This window comes from Pygocentrus nattereri, chromosome 7 (assembly GCF_015220715.1).
Source record: "Pygocentrus nattereri isolate fPygNat1 chromosome 7, fPygNat1.pri, whole genome shotgun sequence".
In the NCBI taxonomy this organism is placed as follows: Eukaryota; Metazoa; Chordata; class Actinopteri; order Characiformes; family Serrasalmidae; genus Pygocentrus; species Pygocentrus nattereri.
Window position 1 is genome coordinate 31,825,422 of NC_051217.1, and position 24,470 is coordinate 31,849,891.

At 39.3% G+C, this 24,470-nt stretch overlaps 1 protein-coding gene across 10 annotated transcripts in view; it reads right to left on the reverse strand.

Moving 5' to 3' along the window:
- The window catches only part of mef2aa (myocyte enhancer factor 2aa), a 121,287-nt gene extending 103,385 nt beyond the window's left edge, over positions 1–17,902 (reverse strand). For 3 of the 10 annotated variants that reach the window (XM_037539769.1, XM_037539762.1, XM_037539767.1), the window contains exons 1-2: positions 14,155–14,337; positions 8,835–8,972 (exon numbers count right to left, since the gene is read on the reverse strand). The gene's annotated coding sequence lies outside the window, so the exon portion shown is untranslated. Of the gene's footprint in view, positions 1–8,834; positions 8,973–14,154; positions 14,339–17,538 lie in introns of those variants that run through there. The other 7 variants (XM_037539768.1, XM_037539771.1, XM_037539763.1 and 4 more) reach the window with 6 other exon arrangements.
- Between the last annotated feature and the right edge of the window lie 6,568 nt (positions 17,903–24,470).

Below are 24,470 nucleotides of genomic sequence, written 5' to 3' on the forward strand. Positions count from 1 at the left end.
GGCATCCCACTATCAGTGCAGTGCAGACAGTGGAAAAATGGAGCATGTTCCAGGAGGCCCTGACAAATCACCAGGGTCATATATTACAGGAATTACATCTTCGCAAATTGAGGGGATTAGGGTCATTTAAAACTCCCCGGCAGTCAAAAGTGACATAGTGTCTGTGCCAAACCCATATCAGCTGCCTTCTCAGCCAGATCAGACATGTGTTTGGGGTTAGGGAGGGACAGACCCATCTAAAAGGCCGTCATTTAGCATTCTTATATTCCAAATAGACACAGAGCTAATTACTCCAGTCAAGCGTAAACACAAAACGTCCACTTTTAAGTACAAACTCCCATTAATTGAATTTCTTAGTTTTTTTCCCCCTAAAAGTGGCAAAAATCTAAGAAAAGGTCATTTAGAACAGTGCTGCTACAACATTAAGGTAACAAAAGGGAGCTCAAGTGACAAAACCATCCTACCAAATCAGCACTGTGGTTTAGCATGGTGTGTTCTCACACCGACCAAGAGGTCAAGTAGACCACTTCTTGAGTCACTTCCCTTCCTCAGCCTTAGAGGACAGTGGGAATGGTCACATCCCTCTGATGAGGTCGAAACACACAGCTTACTGCCTGGGAGAAAAACATAGATGTAGGCCTCTCTTCCTGCTCCCTGCGGGACGCAGCAGCTGCTGGAAGCCGCACACTTCCTACTGCATCAGAAGCCATGGCCACAATAATGCTCTGGCAACAATATTCAGAATTCAACTCTTCTAAGTCACAGTTAGCACTGAGGCTAACAGAAGCATTATGAACTTCTGTCTACTTCAAAAAAGCGTAAAAATTCTGTTGAACATGCAGATTCTAGACTTTCAGTTAATACCTAACATGAATGTAAAAGAGGATGTAATGGATATATTTTACTATGATTAGAATTTGATGAAAGCTATTGTCATGTATACAATGTTCCATTGTGAAAACAACTTTATTTTACATTTTTGCCAATGTTTGGACAAACAAACAAAAGATTTCATGTACACTATTTCATCAAAACTGCCTTGATGTACAAGTAATTATTTTTTTTCTGGAGACATTTCTGGCCATATTATGTAAAACCCATGTAATTCCTATTAGACCGTCAAAATAGTCTCCATCAGATATAAACAGTCCTTAAAGCATATGTAAAAGAGAAAATCAAGCTCCCCTCAATTCACACATGTTTCTGTCCATCCTCTCACTGTGAAAAGACAACTCAGTGTTATGGGCCTAAAAGGATGTGTATTTGTCAAGAAGCCATTACTGACAAAAGGAAATAGACAAAAGAAGAAAATGTGCAAATCAAATAAAGAAGCTGCTAGTGCAGAACAAATGACTATCCACTCCAGAATCCAGACCTCAACATATACAAACATGTTTAGGATTTCTTGGATTATGAGAAAGCAAAATAGAACCAACTTCTAAGACTGAACTTTGGATGTGTGAAAAAATATGTGTGCATATTTCTGAAAAACTGAAAACAAGTTTTTCAAAAAGAATAAAAGGAGTGATAAAAGGGTGGAAACAAAATAACAAAAGAAACAAAAAAAGAGGTTGATCGTACATTTAGTTGTTGAGGCATCTGTGTAGTTTTCCATTAAATAAATATTTTCTACTTTTCCTAAGACTGAAAAATAAATGGCCATTTTGATCAGAAGTTAACTGAAGAGTGGTCTCTTACTTTTGCACAGCACTGCATGTAATTATGTACTACATTTAAAAGTTACAACAAAATTACTAACTCTAGATTTCCAATGGAAAAATCAGTAAAAAATAAAATGCAGCTCCTCCATGCTGCTCTTTTTACTGTAACCACTGACTCTCCATGGTTGCCATTGCAATCAAAGCATATTTATTTAATAATTAACATTTATTGCATGTATGTTTTTCAGCATTAATAACTGAGCAAGAAAACTTTTGAAGTACAAGAATCCCAAGGCAACATTTTTTCAGTCTGTGATGCAATCAAACCCTGTGACATAATGTTATTCACTGCTGGCATTCAGCGACAGATTTGGAGCTCAAGAGCAGCATGCCTGACAGAATATGATGTCAAACAAAGCAGACACGCCCAGAACCAGTCGATGGCTCAGCTTTTGTTTCTGAAGTGCTAAACATGCTTTCAGCTCTGGGTGATGTCAGCCTGCAGTTGAGGAATGTCTTAGAACTCAGTGACGTGGTCAGGGTGAGAGCTACTATGAACTGATAAAATCTCACCCAACGTTAAACAGCAGCAACAGTGGTAAGATAAGGAGTGCAGTTGCTTTTGAGCTAATAACTGCGAGAAGATCTGCAATCTAGTCACCATCTAACACTAGCGCTTCACACTGACTTGCTAGTCGTTCACATCATGGTCACAATGCTATCAACAAACTTGAACCTGAAGCACAATGCACTATTAAATATAAAGGCTCCTAAACTGTTCTTATGGTTCTATGAGAAATCTTTAATTAAAACAGAACCTGCTGGAAGTTCTTTAAAAACTTTTAAAAAACGTCTCCATCCATATATCTCATGTAAGGAATGAATATTCAAGAACTAAACCCCAAAAAGCTCTTCAGGGAACCAAAAGTAGTTTTCTTACACCAACTGTCCAAAGAACCCTTTTTGGCACCTTAGTTTTTAAAAGAGTATATGCATGATCAGTGATCAGTGCCCATTTAAGAAAATAAAGAAACATACAAATACCTTACTTAGATTCCAAATTTTAACAAATCTAACACAATGGCATAAAAATAACGTTGAAACCCCCCATGCATTTCATGATGACCATGGTAAACAATCCCAAGAGAATAGGTGTTGAAGTAAACTCTTAATTCAAAACAACTGCTAATCCGACTCTTTAAAAACATGTCACTCATGGAGAGCATGCATGACAACATTCAGCTAGGATATCCTGAACATGCAACTCAACATGCAGCACAGCACGCAGCTGTGGTTTGAAGCTACTGTAGCGGTGCCCACAGCCCAGAGGTAATGAGAGATGGAGGTGTAGGGGGTGGGGTGCAGAACACAGGTGCACACTGCATCACTCAGAGCCATCAGCCCCCCGTCTCTGGTAGAACTTCTCCTGGGAGCACCTCAGAAGACCCACTTCCTGCCACTGAGCTATTGCAACTGATTGCATGATATGACCTTACAGTCATATGGAGGTCTTTTCACCATTTTACAGGCATTTGAAAGGAAATGTTCACCATATTTCTTTTCTGTATTCACTATATATATATATATATATATATATATATATATATATATATATGTGTGTGTGTGTGTGTGTGTGTGTGGTGGAGTGGTGTAAAGTATGTATCACTGGACTCTGAAGTTACGCTTCTCTATCTGCCAGTCTGATGGACATGTCTGGGTTTGGCAAATGCAAGGAAATTGTTACCTGCCTGACTGCATGTGCCAAATGTAAAGTTTGGTCGAGGAGGGATAATGATATGGGGCTGTTTTTCAGAAGTTTGCCTAGGCCATTTAGTTCCAGTGAGAGTAAAATCTTAAAGCTTCAGCATACCAAGACATTTTGGACAATTTGTATGCTTTCTGTATATATATATATATATATATATATATATATATATATATATATATACTTGTTCTTTAAGCACTGATGAGATCCCCAATGTGCTCAAAAAATTATGATTTGATATGTAATTTATTACGATAAAATATCAAATACTGTCATATTTCCACCACCATCCACAACTGTTGGAGAGTATTGCTACCTTGCAACAGCAGTATATTAGAGCTTTTAAAAGCACATTTGCTGTCTTGTTATCTGCCCTGTGGAATCCTATGGGAAGTAATTTTATGCCACAGCATGTGTCCCACAAAAAAAGAATAACATTGTCCAAACATCTCAGCACCTTGGCATTAAGAAAGGGTCTCCAGCTTAGCCCTAATATGTTACTGACTTGTGGCCCCAGAGTCTCAGCACCTTTTTTTATAGTGTGATACAGAGTGATTTGGGCCAATGTTTAGTCCTCAGTTTGGTCTAACAGGTTAACAGTCTGCAACTCAAGACACAGAGCTACAGAAATATTCACACACCCACTTACAGATTAGTCACTGAGCAAGTATACATGTAAAATTTTGAAAAGAACAGAAAATTTCTCTTATAAGGGCACGGTGAGAACAGACTGAGGTGTTATCATGTAGAACAGAATCTATTACTCTCAATTGCATGCCAAGGTTAATCCCAAGGTTAATAAACCTTTGCATATTTCATTTCTATTGTGGACAGTTTTATTCCACAGTGACAGAAAAGTTTTATATTTACAACTCCAGAAAAGCTTGCTGTAATAAAAGGACAGAGGCATGCGTCTAAAGATAGTGAGTGTCAATCCCATGAGACTCACTATGAAAAAGCTTGAGAAGACAAAGATGGGCGCTGCCTCTCAGCTCCAGCTCCCAGATCAACACAATAAATCCAAATCTGGCGGACGGTGGGGGAGATTCACCTTACAGAGAAGAATCACAGACCTACAGATACTTCTTAGACTAAGAATATCAAACCTGGGCTCTTACAAAGATTCCACAGAATTTCGCAATGAAGGAGATGAAACAGCAGTTTTGTTCCAGTTAAACCGGGTATGGAAGTGACAACACAACAGATCAAAGACACAACAGTCTTGAGCCCAGCTTATGTTAATACACATGAAACTCTGCTAAAACTGCATACAGCATAGAAGGCCTCAATAAATTAGAACAGGCTAAAGCCTAAAAATGCTATAATAGATACGATCATTTTAAAAAACTACTGACACCATGGGATTGGACAGTTTGTGTAACATTCACAATTCTGTTTTTACTACTAGATAAATTATACTTCCATGGCCAAGTTTATTGTGACAATATAATAACATATAATACAAGACAAGTACAACTTTTACTAAACATTTCTTATAATATTTATTTACTTGACAAATACTCACTGTTTGCTCCTAAATCTGGTTTAGAGTTAGGAGTCATCTCAAAATTAGAAAAAATACTGCTATTATTATTATTATTATTAGCATAGTAGTTTATCTGTTAGTACATCTGTTGAAGCATTAGCCATTATTTTTATCATTAGTGACGTTTTTGAAAGCATCAGCAGATGTATTTACAGAGATAATGCTAGTAATAGCAAATGTTTTCTTCCACTTTTCGTGGAATGTATAACTTAAACAGTAGTGAAACATAGACAATACAAACAATACACAAATCCTTTTGTGGGTTTTCATGCCGGAGGTTTTTATTTTGCCTAAAAAATTCATCATGTTCATCTGAACATCAATGTTTTTGGTTTGTGTTGATTTCTAAAAGACATAGTCAATTATCATTTATTATAACATTCTAAAATTGATGCAGTTAAGGCTGTCCTTTCAGATCGATGTGTTTTACTGCCATGTGACATAATCTATGGTGAGTGCTGCACTGGGTCAATTAGCTCCTTTGAGTTTTTGTTTTGTTTTGGTGGGGCAGTGACTTATCCATGCTCACAGTCGTGAGTGGGCAGCGGCCTGGCGGCGTGAGGAGGCAGAGAGGAGGAGGATCAGTGTGGGGTGGAAAGAGGATAAGCTGCAGATTTGGGCTGCTGCTCTGGCCCCAAGGCTAAACACACACTCTCTCTCTCTGGCACAAGGCTAGCCGAGTAGCCAGGCCTGGGGTGAGGATGCCTCCAGTCAGGGTGTCTGGAGTGGGATAGAGCCTGTAGGAAGGGCAAAGAGGAGGCAGGGAGGAGCCCGTCGATCCCTAAGCCGCTCTGCTCCGCTCAGCAGCACATGTGCTGAGTGCGCCGTATAAGGTGGCTTACAACCACAGGTCAGCGCCAAGGGCAGGGCAGTTGAAGGGTCAGTACAGGCTGGTTCTTAAGGCTGTCTGCTTGCACCTTACAAGGGGAATTTGTTGCTATTGTTCATCCTTTTCAGCATTTTTCAGCTATTTGATGAACTAGTAACGCACAGGGCAAGTTAGGTTAGTGTGGAGGTGTGGAGGGGATCATGCATGTCATGGAAATGAGAATTCCAAGTGCTGCGGTGAGTAATTAGGTTTGTGTCTGGGCTACGTCAAAGACATCGGTTTAAAATTGCATATTAAATGTAATGAAACAGTTTTATGATTCACAAAACTTGGTTAAGGTCATAAACACATGATCTACAGACTTCAGACGTAAGTTCTTTAAATCAGTGGAAAATTCGTCCTCTTTCCCATAATAAAATTCTCATTTTCCTGAACACTCACAATATGAGCAATCGTTTTAATTGGAAATTTGATATAGTGGGTCTGTGGCATTGTATGACTACAAGCGTTTTATTAAACCTATCAAATGTCCAGCATTCATTACTGTTAAATAAATGAAAGCTTTTTAGCATACAGTAAGTTCACATATTAGAAACTCTTAGAAATTCAGGCTTGATATATGGAGAAAGCACAGCAGGGTTTCAGACTCAGTTTAAGGATGGTGTCAGGTCAAGAGTGCAGAATCTCCAAATTTATTCCAAGATTATGTTTAATCTGTGTCTGGAAAAGCCGCTTCTAGTCTTACAAGTATTTGAGCTGGTGCGCTTTAGTTGTTCCAACATGCAGATGACCATCAGATGACCATCAATTCATGACTATCCAAAAAATGTTTCTAGGTAATGAAAAACGGAGCAGCAAAAATACATTCAGCTGACATGTGTCTAGCCAGATAATTCACCGCTGAAAGCCCCTCTCACATGTTCTTGTTTAATTATAACTTTGCGCTTCCCTGGTTGCCTCTCTTAAGCCCTCTAGAAAATGTAAGAACACTGGATATAAGTGTTTAAATATGATTTGATAAATAATCGCTTTGAAACCTTATCCACATGTCAGAAAGTGAGCAGTATTTATAAAGTGCATGTGGTGTGGAGGCCTGTGCCAAAGTTGCTTGCTAATCCCTAGGCCAATGGGTTTGGAAGTCATCATCACTACATATTAAGGGCCTACCTAATAAAGTTAAAACTGTGGAGTCTAAGAACCTGATAGATGGTTTTATTTGGCAAGTGTTGGGGAAACCTATTTACGAGCTGTAACAGGCCCAGGTTTGTGCGAAGGAAGGAGAGGGCAGGGGAAAAAAAAGTGACGAGGAACTAATATTTTGCTACACGTCTTAAGCGATGATCTTTCTGTTTGCCTAGCGTGTTTCTCGTATCCTGGGGTAACCTATTTAGCATCAAACGAGGTGGCGCGGCGGTGGGACAGGAGGCAGCCAGAGGTTTCTGGTTTTGGAGCCGCTCCTTGGGGCTGATTGCTGGGTGACCCCGCTGGGACACCGTACATTCCAGTTGGTTAGCAAGCTGATCCAAAAGCCACAGATAATAGAGAGGGAAGTCAGCAGTGGCTAAATCACCATGAATTTATGCGCACAGCAGCCATGCATATTCATAGCTCTCCTGCCCTTTTCAGCAATAGAAGCTGCTTTATTTATGCCGGTTCTTATTCAATAAAAGATCCTTAGAGATGTTTCCTGGAGGAAGAAAAAACAAAAGTCTGCGTTGCCCACACAAGCAAAACTATGGCTAAAACATTATCTGCTGGGTTCAAGATTCTGCATCCTGCCTCCAGGTCTCGCGGGAGAACGCTGGAATCTCCAGCTCAATGATGGTGCTCCAGTAAACAATGAATCACGTCAGCCCTGAGCATGCGCGAGTGAGAGGCAATGCTGTTGAAACCAAAAAGAAGAGCTAGCGAGAATTTCACAGACGAGGAGCTGAAGTATGGCACATTCTTTACAGCTGATTTGGGAAATATTTGGAGCACAACTGCCAAAGTGCCTTCACACTTTACTCTGAGAAAAAGCATAGGCCCTCTACAGGGGTGGACGAGTGAGTAATGACAATGACGTGTGCAGAACAGAGTCTGTGACTGCTGGGGGACAACTGCTTCGTGTAGGTCATTTAGTTGTTGTCACATCAACCCCACACTGTCAAACTGCTCTCAATAGTGAAGTTACAAACAATTTCTTAAACCTTTAAACCCAACAGGCCTCAATGTGGGTCCAGACTTATGTTCCTCAATCCCATAACTATACAGCCTAAATTAGTTTCATTCATAGAAGCTACTGAATGCATTTTAAGATTAATAACCGAACAATAAGCCTAGGGCTCAAAGGGTTCGACTTTTTTCTCTGATAAGTATGACTGAACTTTACAACAAGCATTCAGGTGCCAACTGACTTGCAAATTATAAAATAATTTGCCAACAATTGGGGCAAATTTTAATAGTGTTTTATAATGCTTATAAAATAGCTTGTAAAGCACTACATCAAAGTCACACTAGAGGTCATCATGATAAAACGGCTGGTTAAATGTAAGTTCATATAACTATCTGCAATTATGCGACTATTAATGAGTTGCATTTCACCCAAGTAGGCATATGGACTTCTCCATGCATCTCCATCAACTGAAGTGCATCTGCGGCTAGCCTTGTGATTGAACAATGCATCCTTTGCCAGCTGCAGCTGACGCAAATTAGACACTCGAGAGCAGGGTGTTGGGCTCAATGCAGCCAACATGAAGACTGCTGAAACGTGTATATGAATAGGGCAACTGTTTTGCAGTCAACTACTAAAGCTTATCACTGTATCAAAAGACAAGGCCAAAGATTCACGCTTCACCCTATATTGACCCACTTTGCAACCACAGTCAACGGACTACCATTCACTTATCATTACTGTATCATGTTTGGCTTTACTGCATTCAAAGCACACAGAGTGCGGCAGCGGACTTGTTAAAAACTTGTGCCACAGTGCAGAGTCTAAGTATCCACACATCGCCGCTTCACAGAAACAAAACCAAAAAAAACTGGGCTCACCCAACAATCAAAGCGCTGATAACCTTTCGTTCTGGCCCCAGAATATCCAGCACGACTCTTGCTCTTGCTCTTCCTTCCTTTTTCAGTGCTTCACTCTGAGCTTCCTGCTGCTTTCTTCTCCTTGGGAAAGAAATTTTCCTAGGAGGTGGGATGGGGGGGGAGGTGATGGGAGAAGAAGGAGAGGAAAGTGTTGCGCTCAGTGATTCAGAAGCAACGGTGTAAACGCCAGCCTTCTCCTTCTGACAGCCAGCGTTAATTGCAGATCAGACTCGCCCACACACTCCAGCCTCACTCCCTCACCCTCTCACTCTCTCTCTCTCTCTCGCCCTCACTTTTTCTCTCTCTCGTTCTCTCTCACGCTCTCTCTCCTGGAAGGAGCTGAGAGCAGACTGTTAGATGGGGGAGCGCTGTGAAGAGCACGGCAGGAGAGCAGGAGATGCTCAAACCCCCCCCGCTCACACACACCCAACCCGTGCCACACCAATCACCACCTCTGGAGTTTCACTTATAACTTTATTTTATACTCAGCGACCTCACGCACCAATGGGCAAAACTAGATATAGAAAGTGATTTCAACAGCATAGTTTTTACTACATTTTGCTCAACTGTAATCCCTGACGGTATTGATAAACACAGTTTTCCAAATATATCACTGTGTCAGATAATTGATATTTTAATTTGAATGAATAAAGTTAATAGGGATTGGATTTGACAGATAATTGCTGTAAATTAAAGGACGTATTAATTGCATTTCAGAAGGGCCGAAGATTTAGGCGACACTGGGTTACTGTGCCAAGATATCTGCATTTAATTCATTTTGTTTACAGAATCTGTAACCCTATAAAGAAATAAATGGTATATTCCTCTGTAATGCTTAACCAGGTATATACACTCCTGAATACTACATTTCAGAAATGTTTACCGATCACCACGTGTGAATATAAACATACACCGATGTATAAGAAAAATATCAGATATCGACACAAGCCTGGTATCAGGGGATCATTTAGTGGGACAATGCCTCACCAATTACTCTTTATGCCCCACTAAATCCATTACTTTATATACATGCTTCAACAGTGGCAGGTGTCAAAAAACAAAGTGAAACTAAACTGCTGCTTTCCACATGCACCCAAAATAGATGGTTACATCCATTAACATAGGACGGTTTGCATGCATCACTTTGTACTGGATACATTTTAGAGTTGCGCCGTATGTTGTGGAAAGACAAATTTGCAGATTTCCAAATGAGTAGAACTTTCTTGACTTGCTGTAAATGTGGCTCTCCTGTTGATTCTCACCTGTATGTGTGGTAGATCTACCACACATTTATTGCCCTGTACTTTCCTTTATTTATTTAATTTTTTTGTACCCATACTCCCTGAAAGCTGGTGCTCTGTGGTGAAAGAATGGTGTACAAAGCTTGCTTTGAATGGACTGTTTTGTTCTGCTTTATTTCTCTTAAAAATATAACATGTACCCAGTATTGTAAATCACATTTCCAGAAAACTTCATTTTCAGTTTTTTAGTATGTTGAAGTACTTCTTTTAAACTAAATTCTGAAACTCCCAGCAAACAATACACTGCATTTAACTACATTTTTGTTAATTATCAACAGAACTAAAACTATTATTGCTGTGTATACTGGTATAAATGATATATCGCCCAACACTAACTGACAGTAATCAGCAGTATAATCATCATTACATGACAACTTGATTATGGAAGAATTTTGTGGTTACTAAGTTTCCATTCTATGCGGGAGAGTTGTGGGGGTGTATTTGAACCATACAGACCAGCAGTTACTGTGAGATGGCTCTACACACGCTAAACTCCTCCATGCACCTCATCGGCACGCAAAGTACAAAAGCCACAGGGAGACTACATGATAATAGGCACATGTATTGGAGTCCTGTGTTATTACTTTAAGGCTATGACCAAGCTAATGGAGAAGGACTGGAGAGAACTTCAGCCAACTACATCTGTAGCTGCGAGCAGAATGTCGGGGATGTAATGTAAATGCAATCAATGTCAAGTGAAAAAAAAAATGACTTGAGCTGAGACCAGAAATAGACACTCAATAAAAATGCACAAAGAGGTCTTTATATCCATGCCAAGATGCCTACCACCTCTAAAAAGGTGCTATTTCCATTAACCACCAAGTTAGGCATACCTCATAAGGTGAGCAAGGATAAAAACTTGTGTAAACTTCTAATCACTTCATCTTGGTCTTATACAAAGACATTGACTGAAAAGAAGACAAATACATCCTCAACCATCTCTAGCAAGGATTTTTCATTGCATAAAGTTTATTACACACAAGTAGGCATAACAACATCACTTTAGCTTAGGTGCAAAAGTTTTATCAGGTCTAGCGAGGGAGGGCTTTGTCAGTTACAGTGAAGAGCACGAATGAGAGAAACATATGCTTTATATCTTGATATAGCGTGAAAATGCATCCCTGCTGAGTTTCATAGACATGATTGCTGCTGCGGGTGCAACCAAAGCAAGTGTGGAAATTATTTCTTGTTTATGATAAATGATGTGGGTCGGGATTACGTATAAAATTTAAAAAATACTAATACATTTTCTTCACTATGCAATATGGCACTGACAAGACAAACAAAACAAAAGAAAAAAAACAGTTATAATTAAAATGATGACAAAATAACATTATATTTATTAATGACTCAATCCAGTTTCATAACGTAGATTCAGAATGGAACTGCGCCCTTTGCAGATTACATCAAATATTCCAGTTATGAAATTATGATGTTTGATTTCTACTTGATAACGTTCTTTCCTGCTTGTTTACTTTAGTGTGTCAGGGCTTGGGCACTGCTCCAACACATCCACTCCAGCTCTAATTTGGAGCAAGTACGCGTGCTCAGAAACTATTATCTGCAATTCAGTTCAGATCACTCTTATAAAACAAAGCGCTGCAACAATCTATTATCTCATCTTTCCGAGAAGCTGAAAAATTGTGCGTCCGCTGCCGGACGAGGCCCCAGTCCTCTCTAAAGTGAAATAGTCAACGTGACAGGCAAACACTGCTCCTAAGGTCATTTTCATGACTGTGTACCATGACCTGATTGCCTGCTTCATGTAATTACTGGCTTAGTCAGGAGGAGCCCGTTCTCTTCCACAGCAAAATAACCCTGGATGAAATTCATTTAGCCTGCCTAAAAAAAATACCCTACAAAATTATATTTCTTAGTGGTTACAAAGTACATATTATATAATTAACACAGGCTTGAAATTTTAACAGCAAGGTCAAAATAAAGGTCATTTTGTCAAGGTTTGGAAGAGGTCCTAATGTGAAGTGGTTACACCCTTCAAAGGTAAATTATATGGTATTTTGGAATGGGGTGTGCAATCTTCAAGACATAATCACTTACAATAAGTCTTTTGCCTGTGGGTGATGAAGCACATCTCAGACGGGGCGTACCGGACTGCAAAGTTAGTTGCATTTTCAGAAAATGTTTCTTTAAACCTAATGAAAATACAGATATGAAAAACTCAAGGGATTTTAATTCATTTGGGAGTTTCTCCAGCTCATGTTGTGCTGACATGTCTTAGTATAACTCTCTAAAAATAGGTCACTTACTCAAAAAAGTAATATATAGAGTAAATACTTCGTATTGTATTTATATATTGTTTACTATTAATATAGGGTTATATGCTTGTGCACAAGTTTAAACCGACAGTAGGTGCAAGCATGGGGGGAAAGATGTTCCCTCTATATTCAAATTTACTCCGCAAAATCACCACCTGAACTGAGTCTAAAATGAACAGAGTAAGACTTATTTCAACACTTTTGATTTTACTCTAGACAACACTGCTTGTTCCTGGCAACAATCATCAGTTTTATAAGAACAGCAGAATTTCACTCACATACAACGGTGCAAACGTCATTAAGTTTCCTACAGTCATATTAAGGACCATGAATAATAAAGTCATTTTCGGCTTACTGTAGGCAGCTATTTAGAGCTGTCACTCAAAGCTAGGCCTGGTTGGGCCTCTGTATATTTCCCCACACTAGTTAGTCACTAATAATAACACTTACTCTACCAACCATGCCTTTGAAATGAATTAAACTGACTAAGTCTGTTGCAGTGACGGCCCTTGCGGATGTGTCGGGATCACTCGGCTGAGTATGAGTCGGTCCTCTGGCTAATACTTAAGACAGGCCGACATTATGAACAACATTAAATCAAATTAGAAATTAACATGGTATTACAGTGTAATTAATGGCACCAATTAGCACTGCTCTCCAGAGACATCACGACTGTTCGCAAGCACACAGCGGATGGAGGGTTTGCACTAAAGCATTCCAGCTAAACACTGATGTGACACTATGTGCCGGACCGCACAAACACTGACCAGCACCATCTAGTTGAAGAAGTGATCTGGAGGCTGTATGCTCATGCGAAGCATTGTTCATTTTATGAACATCATTTTATGAGCATTATGAAATACATCACTTTGAATAGGGTACATGTCTGCTCAAACAGTAAATACAGACAAGTAAGACATTTCTACTGTAAATATATCATCACGTATAAAAAAAGAATCATTTACCTACATAAAAACCTCATAGGGGCCAAACACAGTATATGGGACTTGTTTACAGCTCTGATCTGCTGTGGCTGTTAAAACTGTCATATTTGAGCATGCAGTCATGCAGTTTGGTGACAACTTCAACTTCTCTTCCCAAATGGAGAAGATCCCCTTGTCCCAAGTACTGAAGACAACAGTCTGATAGTCCGTTCACTCTGACACTCAGCATATAAAGTCTGAAGCACAAAGTAATGGGTTTACGAGGAAAGCTGGCCCGTCTCATTATCTGACTGATGCGTCCTCTTCTGTCTCATTTGCAAAGACGTGACGCACGTAAACAACTGCCTAACAAACTCCGCGAACAGACAGACAGCTGTACTGTATTTAGTGGAAAATTTGAATAAGAGCGATATCCTCGTTGTAGCTCACTGGAGACCACTAAAAAAACACGAATCTACGCAGAGACAGAGAATTGCGCACACGCGAAGAAGAAAAAGAAGGAAAAACACATTCTCCACACGAAAGTTCGTCAACGCTCAGCCAAGCATTCCTGCGTGTTTCTCGTCCATTTCTGAAGGACACATGATCCGAGCGGAAAACTGTCCTACTCTAACCGCTCCGCGAACTACATGTAGTACTGTACGCGTTTCATCTGTGCTCCTAAAAGGCACTCCACGACTCCCTCTTGCGCTTTCTCTCCCTCTCCTCCACACTAAGTCCCTCTCTCCTGTGCAATATTGTTGCTATTTTTGCTACTCACCTTTTTTCCTCCACACTCCCTCGCTGTATATAGATACTTGTGTATCAGAGAGTCCTGTGGACGCGGTGTGACACCGGTGTATTTTCAGTCACATTGGCACACGGGCTTCTATTTTCGGGAGCTGACAAACTCCGAAGAAGCAATCTCTTGTCAAAGAGAAGCTCCTCCCCGACTCTGACGAACAGCAGACGAAAGTCAGTCAACCTCCTCCTCCCCTCCTCCTCCTCCTCCTCCTCCTACTCGCGTCTCAATTAGCAAGAAATATGGAAACTTACGGAGCGGTCCTTTGTGAATAACAAAAAATAAAGCAGATGAAAAAAGAGCCCGTACTCACGAAGCCCGTCCGTTTCAGACTGTTTTAAGCCTGGTGCTCGAGGGGGAGGCGGGAAAAGAAGCTGCGTGCGATATAAAAGTTACTGCTCGGAGAGGAAAAGACAGGAAACGGGTCCATAGCTGACTCGTGACATCACCCGCATTAACAGAGACGGTCGAATGGCTCAAAGTACGAGAGAGAAAATAAACAGACACGTTTGTACAAGTCACAACAAACCACGGACGAGGTGCTCATCTCAAAAAGCACCCCTTACTACCACCCCCACGCTGTACACGCCAGAAAACTTATACTCAAGCTGCGTGGTGGTGAACTAAGTGAGTTGTTTTGTTCTGGGCTCTGTTACAGGCGACCACTTCACTGTTTATTGTAGTTGAAGGCAGCGCGGCCTTAGATACGATTGACGTCATTCCTGTAAAACAACAGCAACAATAGGAGCGCCTCTCTGTGAGTGACGCTGCTCTCGGCCAATGGCGTTCGACGGCGGTTTGACAGCGACCAATCACTGAGGGGTAGTTCGTCTACGTCTGCGTCGCATGTGGCCGAGTCACGTGTAGTTGCAGGATCTGAGGGAGAGGTGTGGTGCTGAACAACACGAGTTGTTTTTGCCGGGATTTAAAGGAGCAACGTCCTGCACATTCTACAGGCTAGATTCCCGTCCGAAAGAAAAAAAAGACACACACTACTTTAAATAAGTGCACATTATGCTAGTCTGTTTCGAAAAGTACCTGTTTCTGAGCTTATCCTCACAGGTCTGCACAAGTCATGCTCTCCACTGTTCTGTACCTCAGACGTTTCTTTGCAAAAAAATAACATGACTAATGCAGCATTTAATAGCGGCCTGCTGATTGTGTATCATCACTTGCACTGTGAGTTCTTGTCACTTCTTGTAACACTCAGTCCCACCCAGGTCAGTATTGATAATAAACAGCAAACATGAAGGGAATTTTGTCTGATTCTTACTGTAAGAATATAATGAGGTGGTCTAGGAACTATTTCTGCCACTGGGGAAAATGCATAGCCATTTACAACGACATAATAATGAGAAAGCTTTCCATAATTATGACTTAGCATTTCATAAGGACATTACATCTCACAATTTTAACTAGGCTTCTCATAATTATAACTTTGTACCTCATGATAACAAGATTAGTCTCATAATTTAATATAACTATGATGTAGCTATCTCTCTATGACTTAGTATCTCATAATAAAGAGACTCAATGTCACAATTCTAACTCAATATGTAAGACTTCATTTTTAAAGAAATAATAACATTTAAAATAAACATCTCAGGACCTGGAGTTTATAGTGATTTTCTTTTAAAAGACTTCTTCTAAAAGATATCATATTCATTAGTAAACCCAGTCCTTATTATAGTAAGCAATGTGTTGTCAGTATACATGTTCAGCAAAGTGGGGAATGAACAATAAAACTGTGAACTTAAAAATGTAAACTTTAAACACTTAACAAGTGATTAATAAATATAAAGTAAACATACATTGATTTTCATTGAAATTTTATTGGAAATGTTTTAAATGGGGAGATTATCTCTTTAGCTGATTTGACGCTCTGTATTTACATTCAGAGTAATTCCGAGAATATTTACATTTAGAGTAATGATTATACACTGATATTATGTTGGCTCATTGCTTGCCTATGTGTCCATACTGGATCTGGCCCACTGCATTCCTGAAAGCTTATGAAGTTATGTCTTCAGCTCACACTGTGAAACAAGTGAAACCCTAGATGGACAAAAAACTGCGATGTTAACATCTCCAGATTTTCATGTAGCAGCTGAGACCAGACCACCATTGAATGGAGCAAAGTGACTAAATTCATTGAACCAGTTTAAAAGTTTAGATGGGAAACAGACTTCATATTATGCAAAACTGTCATTTTTGGGCATAAAAAGAAATGTAATATGTTCTTTAATTTAAAATGTTTTTGCTTTTTTTTTCTGTGCTGTAATGACTTAAAAAAATTTCTTCATGCTGACCACTCTTAAAAGCACTATAACATTCACCCCTTAACATCCCAGGCTTACTATTCAGTAACTACAGGAACTGCAATTCCAACTAGCTAAGCTGTTTTGAGGTTATAGCAATATGTAATAGAACTGGCCTTTTAAGGGGTTAAAAGGAAAATTTAAATCATGACTTTAACAGAGTTAATTGTTGTTTGAAACAACTGCAATTTAAATTTAAGCTTCTACACCACTTCAGGGTCCACAGGGCCAAAATCTATTCACACTGGGATTTAACACAATGAAAATAACTGCAGATATTCAATATAACTGAATTTCAATTTGAGCATACCCACAATTTTTCCTACCAATAGCCTGAAAACTGCCTCTTATACTGGTACAACTATCTGTGTCTGTAAACTCAATTCATTTTTGGGGTTTATTCAAATCCATGTATTTTTCTGTCTCAATCCTCCTGAAGCTGGCGCTGTCTGTAAAATTAAAGCCGTCAATGGCTGGGCACATATAGGTCCACTCAGCAAACACTCACTGGCACCAGAGACTTTACTGACCACTCTAAACCCCTAGAACCCAGCCACCTGTGGTGCTGAGATTAGTGTTAGTCCAGTGGAACATATTTTTGTGTTCCCTCACTCTACTGGATTTTAACGCCCAGCTCTCACTGAATGCTTGAGGTCCACAAAAGCCTTCTGCATGCAGTTATACTGTCATTACCTGATTATTGTAAATTCATACTGTCGTCGAGTTCATACACATTGGCTGAACTGTCATTGAACATTTGTCTTCGGAAAAATGGAGATGAGTTGCAGATAATGCCTCACAAAGAGTGCAGAGATGTTGCCCTGACCACAAGTTAGTCCACATACATTCTTAAATGCTTTGAAAATTAGTTTTAGAATCGGCAGTTCAGCCATGAAGATTTACCTGTGCCCACGCACGGCCTATAATTTGCACAAGCCAAATGTAAATATTATTGCACATTATCACTTAATTTAATAGAGTGCATGGGCCATTCATGCCAAATGTCAACAACTGACTGTACCTCCCTCCCCACCCCACATCTCACCTGTATCTACTGAGCTACTGATGCCTTCACAGAACCTGCTGTGAAGGCCTCCTCCAGGTGTCTCTCTCTTCGCTTCGGCTGGAACACTTCTTCCCTTTCCAACAAGGACACTTCCTTTAACCTTAATACTTCTCTCTCTCTTCTTTCATTCTTGTCTCTCCCTCTCTCTCTCTCTCTCTCTCTCTCTCTCTCTCTCCCTCCCTCTCTCTCTTTCTCTCTCTCTCTCTTTGTTCTTCCCCTCTCTTTTTCTCTTGCTTTCCTCAAAGCCAGGCCAGCTGGCTTTGGACGGCTTCCTTCTCGCCCCTGTGAGGCTTTCCTTCACACTCTCTGCCTCCTCTTGTCCCCCAGTCTTTCTGCCGGGAGGGAGCTGGGCGACAGCAGTTTGAAGGGTAGGATCCCAGATGGACGCACACACTCTGGGCATGCGTGTGTGTGACAGGGCTTGGCTCAGGGGAGAGCCTGGACCAGCCGCAGCTGTCACTCAGCCACACGAGGGTGTTGGGTGAGTTTTTGTTTTGTGTTATGATTATTAATATAAGTGAGAAATTGACCCAATAAGGGTCAAACATCATAGGACAAATGCTCAATCCAGTATTCATGTATTAATGTATCACAAAGACATCACAAAATGGCTTTTTTACTCAGTACTGACATGAAGTGATACAATTTAAGTTATTCATTTTTTATGTTTTATATATATTGAACAGATAAATAGACAGAAGCTAAACCTTTTATATTTGTTGTGTCCATTGTTTTTCTCCATCACAGCTCCCATCTTTTAGAAGACTTTGTTTTTCAAAATCTGCAGGAATATTTTTCCACAGCTCCAAAGTTCAGTCTTAGAAGTTGCACTTTCTGCTTCTCATGATCCAGGTAATCCCTCAATGCTGGATGTTGAGGTGGTCAGTCCATTGTTCTGAGAACACCAGCAACAGTGTGCAGTGTGATTTGCAACATTTCTACTTTTTTGTCTATTTTCTGTTCCCAGTAACAGCTTCTTGACAGCTACACATCCTTTCAGTCTCATAGGGTTGAGCTGTCTTCTCAGAGTGGAAGGATCGACAGAAAGACCTGAGATTTTTTTTCAGATCTGAAGTAAGAGGAGAGTTTGATTTCTTCCTATTTCTTTTAGATGAAAGTGGTGTTTATCTGAAAGTGACAGGTTTGGTGGTCTGCTAGGTCTTTCACTTGTTTTCTTTTGATTTTGCCTTTCCTAATGCAACTGGATTATATCTAATCTATCTCCTGAAAAAATGAATACAGTGCAGTCATATAGAAAAGATGTGAACACTCAAATGAAGTGAAAATAAGTTACACATCCTTTGCAGGAAATAAACAAATATGGCCTGTTGGTCTACAAATTTAGTGCACAACTTCTATTTATTTGCTTAGTTTGACATATTGAAAAAAAAAACAAAAAAAATCAATATAACATGTGCCATAACTTTTGCATAGGCCACATTCTGCATTTAAATTTTTCCCCAATATGTTAAATTTAGCAAATTAACAGTGCACCAATATGTGCAGAAGTGTGTGCTAGAGAATGTGTCATTTGACCAGGGCACATATGGCAGTATGTACAAAGAGCTAAAAATTATATTATGATATTATTTGTTTTGCAGTTAGAAGACTTATTCAGTAACTAGGGTGAATTATTTGTTTTCTATATTGCTATTATGAAATTAATATATAAATGATGAGTGAGCAAGTCAAGTGTGAGTCCACGTACACTCACTGTTTTCAATAAAATAAAATACATTTGTTGAAGACACATTTATAAAATGTATTTAATATTAAGTTGCTACTTTTTTAGGTTTCAACTAATTTGTAGGAAACTCTAATAAATACAGAAATGTCAATGGTGTCCAGAATAAAGAACAGAGCTATAGATGATTCCATAAGGACTGAGAAACCTGAATAACATTTAGAATTAAGTTATAATAAAATTAATATCCAGAATGCCTAAATTTGAAAAGATATGATCAAATCTCAGGCACCTAACATATCAAGAAATGACTATGAATAGGTAGTTACAGAATATTATTTATAATTTATTCTTCATGTTACCAAAAAAATCAATTTATCTTAATGTATATCTACCTTATATAATTAATATTTTGATAAGTTCTTACAGAACAAAATAACATCCATCATATATAACCCGTTATTTTAAACGTTTCAACAGTAATGTGCACACTTTTAGGGTTTGAAGTTAACAAACGTTAGAAATGAGCCAGAAATAATAATATATATTTTTGACCATGAAATTTGGTATTGATGGCTCGACGAGATCCAGAACACCGCACAAGTTTTATAGAATATGTTCTGATAGGAGACAGCTGACATTTTCAACATTGTGCCAGACCACAAATAGCACCAGACTACAGGGCTACTATGCCACCAATTAAAAAAGGATTGTACAATGGCCCTCACACAACAAACTCCAAAAAGTCAGGGGAGGATTCACTGTAGCAACTCTAAAAGAGCAGGGCACTTTTATTCCAGCAGTTTTGAATGACAGAGTCTCAAACAGTCACGCCCAAACTGAAGGTCATCGTTTTGACTGCAAGTTCTTGCATCATGCATCATTATCTTTTTCCTAATTAGAGGAACTAGCCCCAAAAGCCCAAAATGTCTTTTGTAGGCCGCCTTGGTCCCAGTCTGTCTCAGTAGTGAGTGACTGTCTCCTTTTCACACATATGCTGAACTCAGACTGAGTCTGTTCATGTGTTATTCACAGTCAATGAAAAAGAGGGATTTGACTCTTTCGTTTAGAAAAGTATGATTTGATTCCCATTATGGGTTCTCATCTATCAGACACCATGGATAGATGAAGTGAGAAATTAACCACTAGTGGAAAAGCAGACAGTTCGTGAACCTGTCAGCAATCAATGATATATGAACAACTTATCATTTCACCACACCTGGTGTGCCAGAGTAACCACAGCAGACTGTCTAAAGGTGGGGAGATGAAACAGAGCGAAAACTGCATCTGGTGTTAAAGCATGGCACTCTGTGTCAATGCAGACATTGGCTGTGTGTTAGATAACTATGTAGGGGCTCTAAAAATACCCCATGTCTCGCAGTCTGGTTCAGCTCTCTCATTACTGCCTGTAATTAACACTGAGCGTGCCATGCCAGCTCCTTGCACAGCACACCACACAACTGTCACATACTCATGTGGATCAAACCTGCGAAAGTTTTCAGACTGGCTCTACTTTTTTCAAGTTTTTCTACATCAGAATCCACTGTCAACTGTGATCCACTGTGTTTTTTGCAAGTTGCAGTTTTTACTAACCTAATCTTTTAACCCATTTGAAACTTGATCTTCTCAAGTTCTTGTAGAACCATGGCAATGACCTACTGACCTTCAACCAGTCTGGCAACAGAATTCCTTTATTTCTATTGTTGATATGTTTTCAGAAAAAAAACACTTCCAAGAAGAAAAACCTCCTGTTTTCTTAGCGTTGTCAGCAGTTCACAATCACAGACATATAACCTCCCTGCACCCAGTGGATGGTAATGAGGAGAAATCCCAGGAGAAAATAGAACCTAGTGCTTAGGCTTTGAAACATTTTCACGTTCTGCTTTATTCCTAATGCATGTTCTATTCTTCTATTGTATTTTCGCCTGCCTAGAGTAGCTTCCAAAAATGGTAGGCACTCTCTAATTATCTCACCATTTGGTGAAGCTACTGTATGGTGCCATTTATAAAAAAGGAGCCAGCCATTCTGCATTAACTGTACCGAGTTCATTAAAAATTGAGCAAGGTCAGAAATGAAGCTCCTCTTCTCATTATTCATTTTGTCCCTAATTTCATGAATTATTTCATTAATCAAGCAAAATGGCTATGGAATAATTCACTCTGACGTCCTGTTGTCAGGTAGCATTAGCAGAGATCCACTTGATAAACAAAGACTGAAATGGCAGAGACCAGAAACCTACATCATAATCATTTTATCACATTATGAAACTCAGGTTTTGAAACTGTAAAACTAAACAAATGGTATTTGTGCACACTGGTCTTTATAAGGATATTTCAGCTGTTCTCTACTGCAACCTATTTATAATATTGATATAGAAGTTGGCCTGAATGCAGTTCTGCGTCAACCTAAATGTCACACTCTAATACTCTTTTGCACATATTGAGACTGTAGAATCAAATGCCTTTTACCTGACATTTTGGGCAAAACAGAGTTATTGGCAAAAAATATACTAAGACAGTTCTTCATTACTGCATGAGTCTGAAATCTAAGAGAGCTAAATATAACTTTCAAGAAGAGAGGAATCTGATCTTAACAAGCAGAATCCTGATGCATGAGGGCATGGACCTCAGAACTTTGCTCTTAGATAGATGATTTTATTATTGTTTTAATTAGGCTTTCCCAGCACATTAATGTTTATCCATATTTCACCTCAATGAAATCAGTTGCCAACAGGACGATTAGTTACAGGCTTCTGTCTATTGCAGCCCCTTTTAATCCCACCAAAATATCCCACCAAAGTCTGCCTGCAAATATTATACAGAATATGCAGAGGACCTCGTGTATGAAACATAAGTATGAACAAAATTTACACCTGCTCTAGATGAGCACTCTCATGTAAATTAAAATATGCAGTGAATCACTGCTTCGCATCTCATTAAGTCAAACTATAGTCAGCCATAAATTTAAACTCAAAGATGTCATGGAAACTCACATGAAATACACTCTTATGCACAGACTCTAAAGTCCATAAGCTTATATGGATATTAGGGTGGACAATATTTATAAAATTCAGTATCATGATCTTTTTTCAACCTATCACAGTATCAGATGATAACTCACGTTAATAAAGTTAATGAGCCCAATCTTCCTGAGTGCTGGTACTCCGTGCTAAAAGAACGCCTTACAGACCTGACATAGCCTTTTTTATTTGATGTGATATGTCTCTGAGAAATTGCTACGAAAATTGAATCACTGCCTTTGCATCCTGTGGTAAACAAAAAATGCATTTTCTCACAAATGTCACTGGATCATCTGAATTTGAAGGTTGTTAAGAAGCTGAGAGACAAATACTACATGCAAGATAACAATGCTGCACACTGCACTGACATCACAAGACTGGCTCACCAAAACATCAAAATGTGGTAGTTAAGTTGCTGTGACAGTGCTTGCCTACAGTTTGAGGAGCTAATGTTGGTACATAACAGTGTTTACGTTTAATAGAGAATCTACTTTCATGCAACATTATATCAATCTGCAAGAATGTTAGCTTGCTTGTAGCGCTCAAAAATCAATATTCATATTTTGACTGCTAAATGATCTTGTAATTGAGAGGATCCAGTGACAGTGGGCAAATGTATGTGGCACAAAATCTACCAAGTTTGGAACAACCTAGCTAAGTATATGATGCAACAATGATGATTTACGTGGTTTTCGTAAAGAAAACCTCCTAATATCAGTTTGATGCTGAATGCATAATAACACAAGACTTCAGAGGTCTATATCATTGACATAATGCACATTATCTGTCAAATATACTGTTAAAAATATTGCTAACCTTAAAAAGCAACATGATGGCATGCAGATATCATGATATACTAGCACAGATGATATACTGCCTAGCCCTGATGGATATGCAAAGGGAAAAACTGGATTTTTCCACATTGCCATGGCAGTGGTTACACAGCACTGATCTTGCACTTTTGTAAAAATGCACCAACTGGGGTGATTACTACTTAAGAGATTGCAGAGATTTATGATCAAGGGGTGATGGATGACACAGACCTTTCTCAATTAAGGACGGGCAGATTATTAAAAAGCAACCATGAAGAATATGCGGGCTATTACAAATAAAGGTCAATGGGCTTGCAATTAACGTGCTCATCCTACGCAGTCAGGGTTCTGGAGCTTTGGCCTGTGACCATGTGCATGAAAGCATTTGATTGCATCTGAGCGTTGGTGATTTACAGAACCCTTGTCTTTGATGAATATTTAAGCCCACTGACAACTACAGTTGCAACAGTTTATACCTCTCTTTACCCTTTTATGAACCAGTAAAGTCAAATTACAGTTTTTAACACTTCATACAAATAATTACTGTACAAAGGTGTTTTATTTGAATGGGTCTCCTCAATGTGCACAAAATCATAAAAACAAAAACATTAATGCCTATGCAAGATAGTAAGATCCATTTAACCAAATAACCATTTTGAGACCCTTTAAAGCCTCTTTTAATAATGTTTCCAAAGTACTTACATTCAATGCCACTATCCAATCCATAAACCAATAAAAGCAGCAATAAATTGGTTTGAAGGAAGCCAAAAAGAGTCTATGCTGAAGAGCCTCTCTTTTATTCTTCGAAGACATTTCAAAATGATCTCAATCACCTCTTAAAAGTGATCTGCAAAAACATATAGTGATTCACCAATCCACTTGCTCCTACAGTGCATGAAAACAGAAATTTTGAAAAGTGAAATCTTGCTGGCAGTTATATCTGCTCTCATCCTCCTCAGCCAGAGAGACAGCTCAGCTTGTGGAAGGGTTTGTCAAGAACAAATAAAGTCGCATAAGATCTTCCAAGGTGATTCATGCGTCGCAGTTTATCCTCCAGCTCCAGACTTCTGAGTGCGCCTTTGGCACGTTATGCATTTGAAAACAGTCATGGCTCATAATTAGACCTCGCTGTATCTTTTTCAGCTGACATGCTATCACGATAAGGATCCAGCAGGTGCTGTCATGTTGCATTCTGACTGTTGTGGGAGCAAACAAAAGACAAGTAGGAACAAACTTGCACCGGCTGCCTGTCAAGGCCTAAAGGATGTTAAAGCAAGAATGGTTTCACCTCTAATTACACTTTAGTGATATCTCAATGAGTTGTTTTTCTTGGTTCATTTTCATTTTCATTCCACAAACATTCAATAGCCACTGACGAGATACGGCAGCCAAGTA